We start from the raw sequence: 8,996 nt of genomic DNA, 5'->3' as shown, positions 1-8,996 counted from the left end.
CTGTGGACTGAAAAAGGTCCCGGGTTCGATTCCGGTCAAGGGCACGTACCTTTGTTGCGGGCACATTCCCAGTAGGAGGTGTGCAGGAGGCAGCTGATCGATGTTTCTCTCTCATCGATGTTTCTAACTCTCTATCCCTCTCCTTTCCTCTCTGTAAAAAATCAATAAAATATTAAAATATATATATATATATATATATTTTTTTTTAAATCATCTGGGAAGATATTTCAGAGACAGGCCAGAAAGATGGGATGTAAACCTCATGGACCACTGAGACTTGAAGAGGGGCTGAGTGGAAGGCAGTATTTTATTATTTTTTTTCAGATTTCAGCTTAACATGTTTTACTATCATTTATTTTTATTTTATTTTTTAAATATATTTTTATTGATTTGTTACAGAGAGGAAGGGAGAGGGATAGATAGTCAGAAACATCGATGAGAGAGAAACATCGATCAGTTGCCTCTTGCACACCTCCCACTGGGGATGTGCCCGCAACCAAGTTACATGCCCTTGACCGGAATCGAACCTGGGACCTTTCAGTCCGCAGGCTGACGCTCTATCCACTGAGCCAAACCGGTTTTGGCTTTACTATCATTTAGATGTTCCCCCAAAGAAGAACATTTATAGCAGGAAAATGCAGGTATCAGCAAGACTCAAAAGGCTGTTTTTCACTTTGTTCAAGTTTTCTTTCCAGGCAGTAACCGTGTCAGACCGTTGCTGCCGTAGCTGTGTTCCAGTGTCCGATGCGTGCCATGACGGACAGCTGCTTGTCGCTGGGTCTGACCAGTTCTGCAGTGACCCCTTTTGTTTTCACGGCATCCATGACCAACGCTTCAGCATCATCAGCTCCAGTCTGAAGTTCCTGTTGCATTGTATCAAAAGAAATTCCTTTCTTCTCCACTGCCATTCCCATAAAAGGTAAGCAGTCTCATTTTTGCCATATTCTGCTCATGTAATAGTCCAGGTGACTCTATGAAGACTTGATTATCCTGATAAAACTTGACAGATGCTGCCAATTCAGCATTCACAAAAATGGTTATATCATGACTAAGCTCGCCGTCCAAAAACTTGACTGGTTTTAACGGAAGGAGATGGTCGAAAAGAAATGCATCTGGAACTTTCAGTGCTCGTACAATACACCTGTGGGCCTCAACGCGAGCCTGGGAAGCATTGCCCTCTGGGTAACTCCCTAGCAATTCTACCATCACTTCTGAAGGGGCCTCCCTTTTCTTACAACCCACACGTGCCTCATAAAGTCGCCTCAAAAGGGTGTGTTTTTTCTCAGTGGTTAAGGTTCCAGTCAGAAATCCATTTTCTAACCTGACCCGGGTCAGCTGGAATATATTGGATGGCCCCACTTTAACGAGGCTGCCATATACTGTATATCTGACAAGAGTATTCTCATCCATCCTGTGGAAAAGGTTGCTTAGCAACTGCCGTCTCAGAGACGGGCGTTCACCATCCCGAAACTGGCCCAGCTCTTCCCAGAGGTTTTCAATCAGGGCTTCTTGCTTTTCTGGCTCCCAGAGCAACAGGAGGGACACCACGCTGTTCATCGCGCTTTCCACGTCTTTAACATCTTCCTTCAGACATCCATCACAGGCTTCAGTAACTTGAGCTGAATCTACATGAAGTCCACCTTCGGAGTTCTCTTCTGAAATTTCAGCTCCTTTCGATTTCAGATAAGCTCGAAGCGCAGCAGCCCGGCCTTCCTCACTGACGTCGATGTAGGCCGGGATGCTCAATGGTGAAGGCCCAGCACGGCCGCTGCACTCGCAAACCACGCCCGGAAGGCGGTCTTTTAGATTTTAAAATTACATTGTGCCCTAGGTGGTTTGACTCAGTGGTTAGAGTGTTGGTCCTCGGACTGAAGGGTCTCGGGTTCGATTCCGGTCAAGGGCAGGTACTTCAGTTGCAGGCTCAATCCCTGTTCGGGGCGTGAGGGAGGCAACCACTCAATGTACCTCTCACATGGATGTTTCTCTCTATCTCTCTCTGTCTCTCCCCCTCCCTTCCACTGTCTCTAAAAAAAAAAAAAAAAAATCAATGGAAAATATCCTCGGGTAAAGATTAACCAAAAAAAAAATTTTTTTTAATTAAATTGTGAAACTTTTATCTATTACCACTCCCTCTCCCTCCTCCAGCCTCTTTTTCCCTTTATCTTTTGTAAAAGCAGAAGCCATTGTGCTATCATCGGCTTGATTTCTTATTCACGATTTCCTTTCTAACAATAAAGCCTCCTCACATCTCCATTTACGAGGCTATCTGGGGTTATTTGCATTCTGAAAGTTTAAATCAAATTATTTAAGAGCGGTCATGAGGAAAGCAGTAAATCTGTGACCCAGCTCCATCCCAAACAAATAATGAAGATCTTGCACCAAAGTAATAAACAACCGAAATGCGGTGGCTCATTAGAGTTCGAGATTCATCATCATGACGGACAAGTATTTTAATAAACGGGGAAGGGACGATGAGAAACCAAAAGGCTTGCCCTTCTTCCTTTTATTCCGCCTTTGCTCTGAATTTGGACCTGATCCTGGAGATTTTGGATGATTCGTTCTGGGGATGAGAGAGTTCCGAGGTCTCTGGTTTTGATGCATCAATACAGTCAGAGATGAGCTTGCATGGACAGAGATAGAAGAAGAAGAATAAATGCCCTGGTCGGGAATCACTGGGTGAGTCTGAGCCATTTTCTGAAAAGCTCCCATTTCTTTTCCTTACTAATACCCCACCATGTTTGGGCCAAATTATCCTATATTTCCTGAGATTTGTGACAATCCATGATGGCCCTGGTGTTGAGGGGGAATATACGGGGCAACCTGGTTGGGGGGGGGGGGTGGGGGTGGCGGCTAGCAATCTGAATCTGTGCCAGTAACCAGTATCCTAACGCACATTCTTGTTAGCCTATAATTAAGTCACTGCCCCTTCCTTCGGCAATAATCTGTTTTCCTAAATACTCCCAGTTTACAAGGGCCTCGAACCAAGAATTTAACAGCTTAGCCAGAGGGGAGGTCACTGGCAACACCCAGGCCAGGCCTTTGGGTGTAATCTCACTTCCCCCACCCCACCCCACAGAGAGACTGCAAAGCCTGGGAAAAGTCCGGAAGCCTGGTCCATCTTTGGGGAGACGAAGAAACCAAGGGGATAAGTGGGAGAGACGCTCCACATTCGGTACTCGGGCTTTGGAGAATGACGCCCCTGAGTCACTGTAGTAGTACATCTGCACATAAAGGGTTTTCCCTGAATCTCCTGAGCACCCGTTGTGTGTTTTCCGGTCGCCTGGTAAATTCTGCAACAGTGTCACCACGGTGTCTCTCTTTGTGCTGGCGTCTTCAGGAATTGTGATTAGTTACCTCTGGCTGTATAACCAATTACCCACATTTAGCAGCTTAAAACAACAAACATTATCATCTCGTGCAATTTCTGCGGGCCAGGAATTGGAGCATGGCTGAGCTGGGTGGTGCTGGCTTAGCTGGCTGATGAGGTTCACTCCTGGGGTTGCCACGCTGGTGCCGGCTACCGGTGTGGGGCCTCAGTTCTTCTCAACCAGGGCCTCTGCACGGCTGCTTGAGTGTCCGTATAACATGGCGGCTGGCTTCACCCGGCGTGGGAGGTGGGAGATGGAAGACCAGCAAGGCGAAGCCACCCCTTCTTTTATAATCGAGTCTCGGAAGTTAGGTCCCCCATTTCCTCTTGGTCACACAGATCAGCCCTATTCAGAGAGAGGGGACTACCAGGAGGCAAGAGAGATTGGGAGCTATCTTAGGAGCTGACTACCGCTCAGTTCAGTTTCAGGAGTGAGTGTGTGTGTGTGTGTGTGTGTGTGTGTGTCCCATTTGGTTCCAGAACTTTCTTTGGAATCCCTGGGAAAAAATGGTCTTTTTTGCAGCAAGGCTAGTAACTAAGTGTTGGAAGCTGCCCATTGTCTTAACTAGCAGAGAGGTGTGGACAAGGAACCCGGAAGGCTAGTCAACCTTGAAGCTCTGAAAGGTCAGAGCCTCCACCCACTGTCTAGTTGAGACAATGGTAGCTAAATCAACCTCCACCTTTTAATCTTATGTAAATCCTTGCTGATTGGCTATTACTGGAATTGCCTGCCTAGAGCTATGGGTGAATCCCAAAGTCTTAATAAAAGGAATTGCAAGCCCAGAGTGGGGTGGAGTCCTTCCCCTTGAATTGGGCTCCCGCCTGGCCCCCAATCTTCCCAAATTAATATTTTCTAGTTGTAAGGTTCGAGGCGCAGGAAACGGGAGTGGGAGAGAGAAGGCGCTGAGGCCAGAGCAGTTTTCAGAGCATTAAAGGGTGATTTGCCGTCAATACCCATGACCGAGATTGTGGAAGGGAAGAGTAGCCTGGAAAAAGGAGGGCAGGGCAGAGACGGTAGCCCCTGTATCGATCAGGAAGGAGACCTGCTTACCCGTTACCTTGAGCGTTACCCTGGGCTCGGCGAGGGTGATGGGGGTCGTCGAGTCCGGGCATCTTCAGTCTTCGGCCAGTCTTCAGTCATGGCCAGCGGCGGGTCATGACCTGGAAGGGTGGCTCCTCTGCACTGAGATGCAGAGGGCCCGTCACTTTTCCAGGGGCAGTCACTTTTACTGCATGCCGGGCAGGGCTTGGCTGGAGCCCAGGGCCAGGGCACTGCTTTGCCCAGTGGCCTTCATTTCCACACTTGAAGCATCTTCCAGGTGGCGTTTGTCCTCTCGTTGCACCCCCACCACACACAGTCCCCTTTGGACCATGCATGGCTGCCGTTGGCCTCAGAGCTGCTACCAAGGCTTGAGTTTGCAGATTCACCTTTTGTCTAAGGCGGGCTTACTCTGCCTGCTCCTCACGGGCATTAAAACCTTAAATGCCGTATTCACTGGATCTCGGACCTGGGTCTGAGAAGGCGTTAGGGGAGGGGGTCGCGGAGCAGGCGGCGGGCCGTGGGCCGGAGGAGGAGGAGGAGCGCGGCGGCGGGTGGCCACACTAGGCCAGGTCTGCAGGGGCGGGCTGTGGGAGGTCTCAGTAACTATTTAAAGAGAGGGGTTGGACTTGCTATTTCAAGATGGCTGCCCCCATGGGAACAGCAGGCCATGTGGCCAGAGAGGGGCGGGACTTGCCATTTCAAGATGGCAGCCCCCATGGGAACAGCAGGCCATGTGGCCAGAGAGGGGTTGGACTTGCCATGTCAAGATGGCGGCCCCCATGGGCATGGCAAGCCATGTGGCCAACATGGAAAGGGGCAGCCGTGGCGAAGAAGGAAGAGGAGGAAGAGAGGGAGCAGAAGGTGGGAGAGAGAGGGGTGGAAATGAGAGATTGGCTGGGTCAAAAGAGTCAGAAGACAGAGAGAGGCTGAGGACCAGTTTGAGGGGGTTTCTCGCGAGCTAAGAGAACCTGGGCTGTGGAACAGAAGGAGCAGAGGGAGGGATGGGAGCGCAGATAAAAAAAAACCTGGACATATGGGACCTTGGGCCACTTCCTGGCTCTTTGGCAGACATTACTAAGGTCAGTGAGGATGTTAAGTCCTGCTTTCGGGTCATCTGGACTCATTTCAATTCATACTGAGGCCATGCCACGTTACAGAAGTAGCCAGATTGGTGAGGAGACACCCTAGAGGTGTGCTAGGATCCTAGGTTCTGGTTTGGATTTTTGATTACCCATACCAAACCCTGGGGTCGGGTAGCGAAGGCTAAGGACCAGCGTCCCAGTCTTTGAGCCAAGGCTACGGAGGCCAAAAGGCCGGAGAACCAGAGTGGGGACAGGAACATCTCCGCTGCCTCCCCAGGTTCGGAACCCCTCCTGGAGGGGCCCGGAGGGCTATGCCCGGAAGGCAATCTCTGATGCAGGCCGCGGTTTACAGACAGAGATGCCGGAGAAACAACCACCAGGAATTAGCATGGGCTGGGACTTACCACTGGTGCTGCCGAGCTGGGGGGAGGAGGCTGAGGGTTCTGAGCCACGAGGAGAGAAGAGGGGGGCACCCTGGACCATGAACAGTCAAATGGGATGCTCGCACCCTCCCGGGTTTCACGGCACCAGATGTAAGGTTCAAGACACAGGAAACGGGAGTCAGAGACCAAGGCATGTTAAAGAGGAAGTTTATTCCACACTAACGAGCGAGATTCATTACGGAGGATAGAAAGACCGGGATTAGAGGAGGGGGAGGAGGAGAAGGAGGGACCCAGCCGGGCTGACTCACAGACTGGGAGAGCCGAGGTGAACATGCCTTTTGAGGGGAGGAACAGGAAGGGGTGGGACCCAGGGCACTCGGCACGTGCTGAATGGTGGTTCAATGTCTCGGGGATGTCCCAGCGCAGACACCGGTTATGTCATACCCTGCCCACCAGTTGGGGGAAGGGAGGATCTATCACTAGTCTCTTTCATTTGCGTGCGGCCTCCTCCAGAACCCGAACCCTGAACCTGAACCCTGAACCACGTGGGACATGAAAGGGATTCACTAAAAACTGGAGCCCAACGTGGGACACTACAAACTGGCACCTTCGACGTGGGACCTCTGGAGGAGATGATATTTTCGCCTAGAGCAAAGAAAGGAAGATTTCCCCGGAAAGGTGGGGAAGATTAAGAATTCACCGAAAAGGTGGGGAAAAGATCACCATATAGATGAGGGAAATTCACTGCATGCAAAGCCCACAATCAGCTGCAGAAGTCGTGATCTGTAAGTAGGGTGTGAATGTCTTTTTCAGCCAGGCTAATGGAGAAGAATTAGGTTATAAACTTTATTATAGACTTTTGGTTTGCACGCTTAAGGAATGTGGTTTCTTGTTCAAATTAAAATCTTAATTTGTATTTGGAATCTAAAATCTGTAATAAGAAATGAAACTCTGCTGCTGAAACCGCCTCTGGTGCGGAGAAATTCAAAGGTGGTAGGAGAGGGCAGGGCTATCCGCTCTCCCGCAATGAGATTACTTAAAGTTTTGTTTAAAAATTATAGAAGAACTCCCTGGGAAATGCAAATTTTGGCAAAGATAAGCTTAAGTGTTAGTAATTACTTCGGAAAGCGAAAAAGAAAGAAAAAATTTAAGATCTGTCTTTATTAAGCATGAAAAGATATGCAGCCAGATCTGTTACTGAAAACTTCCCCCAGAGCAAGCAGGATGTGGGGGAAGGGAGACACGGGGCAATCCAATATGGAAGGCCACTCTCCCAGTATGCTAATTTAAAATCTCCTTCTCGCCATGAAAAAGTCTTCTCGCCTTAAAAATTTAGAAATGCGTCTGGGATATCTGTGCATGTGTAAAGGGAAAAGCTAATTTAAGACAAAATGTGCGCACCGTCTGATTTCGGATATTAGATATTGGACTTGACTCTTTGCAAGGGCTACAGAAATGAAAAACCTAAGACTGTTTTTTTTTTCCTGAGAAAAATGGCGGATTTGACCAAAAGGAAAGAAATTCAAGCTAGTTCCCGCAACAGGATTCGCATTTCCATAATAAAGAGTAGTTTTTAAAATGCTAATGAAGGGTGTTAAAAAGCTAACTTTTAAGGCCTTCAAGAAAATCAGTGAATTGTGTTACAAAAGAATTTATCCAAAGTAAATGCCTTAAAATAATTGGAATTGGATTTGAAACTCAAAAATTGTTGAAAAATATATTATAAAGATCTAAGTAGCCCAGGTAACTGGCTATGCCCTTTGTTAAAGGAGGAAAGGGTAGATGCCCTTCCCCAAGAAGAACAGGTAATCCAGTTTCCCACCAGCAGCCATCTTTAAAGAATGTTACAATTTTTGCATTTGAATACCTGCAAGTTTGCTACTCAATTTCCCCGGGCAGAGAAAAATCATGGTCATTTTGAAATCAATTTGTTAAGCCCTTGGGTAACCTATTTTGCCATGCAGAAATGTGGGTTATGGCAGCTTAAAATTTTGGAAGTTTGCTTCCTCATGAGAAAAACCTAGAGGACAGAATTGAATCTATTGATTGATTATGTCTTGTATTTTTGAAATTTATTCTTAGAAATGTAAAGTGTTATTAATCTAGGAACTGCTAAATATTTGACTTGCCAGCTCTAAACATTTAAAGATTCAAATTAAATTGGGAGAAATTATATAGTTGTGGTAATTAAATGCCTAAAGTATAGAAATTTAAAATGTGTTTTTTCTAATAATTAGGAATTCAAAATATGTTTATTGGTCTAATTAAATAAGAAGGTTTAATTCTGTGATCCCAACCAAAATTTTTAATGCAAAAACCAGTTTAAAATTTAATTGATATCTTAAGACAATTATAAAAAAGTAATATAATCTTTAAATCATATATAGATATTTGTTTGATGGTTTTTTCCATGTTAAAATTTCAAGGCTTTAACCGAGAGATAATTCTTGGAGAGCTCCAAGGGCACCTGGAGTAATTCAAGAAATTTGTACTCTCTTCTTAAAGGAAATATTTTGAATTTAACCAATCCAATATACTTGAAATTGCATGGAAAGCTTTATCAAATAAAAATAACTATATTTTACTTATAAATGTTATGAAAGTTTTGGCCTCTAAGGAGGGCAAAATGTTTCTTAAAATCCAACAGCAGAATTTGAAAGACAAAAAGCCCATAGCCGCCTGCATTTTTAATTAGGCTTTTGCGCCTTGTGAATCAGACGTAAACATTTACTAAGTTTGCTTTGCTTTTTTAATTAAATATACCTACTTAAATTATAAACAATTAAATTCTAATAAAGCCACTAGAAACAGCTAGTGAGATTTCTGTTTGTCTGCAGTGTAGTTTTGGCTTTGACAGTTTATACAGTCACCATGAGGACTGCCCGCCTTTGGCAGCCGCCATGTTGGCCTCATGGCTTGCCGCTCCCCTGGGGGCCGCCATCTGGAAACAACAAAGGCCCACCCCTCCCTTTGAATAAGCCAGTGTCTTTGTAAGCAATTTGATTAAGTCTTCTGAGAAAGTTACTGAGACCTCCCATGATCCCTCTGTATATGCTAATTAGCCAAAGGGGATACTCTTAAAAAATAATATTCTAAGCTTAATAAAAAGGAAAAACTTGAAA

At 46.2% G+C, this 8,996-nt stretch overlaps 1 pseudogene across 1 annotated transcript; it reads right to left on the bottom strand.

Annotated features, from left to right (window-relative positions):
- Window positions 1-622: 622 nt before the first annotated feature.
- LOC308250641 (eukaryotic translation initiation factor 3 subunit M-like) lies at window positions 623-8,776 on the bottom strand (annotated as a pseudogene). Its single transcript has 2 exons — window positions 8,745-8,776; window positions 623-1,768 (listed from the first exon to the last, which is right to left on the bottom strand). The product of its transcript is annotated as a eukaryotic translation initiation factor 3 subunit M-like (transcript).
- Window positions 8,777-8,996: the final 220 nt, after the last annotated feature.

Source organism: Plecotus auritus (assembly GCF_963455305.1).
Source record: "Plecotus auritus genome assembly, chromosome: 6".
NCBI lineage: Eukaryota > Metazoa > Chordata > Mammalia > Chiroptera > Vespertilionidae > Plecotus > Plecotus auritus.
The sequence above is the reverse complement of the archived record's forward strand: the minus strand, read 5'-3'. Positions and strand labels throughout refer to the sequence as shown.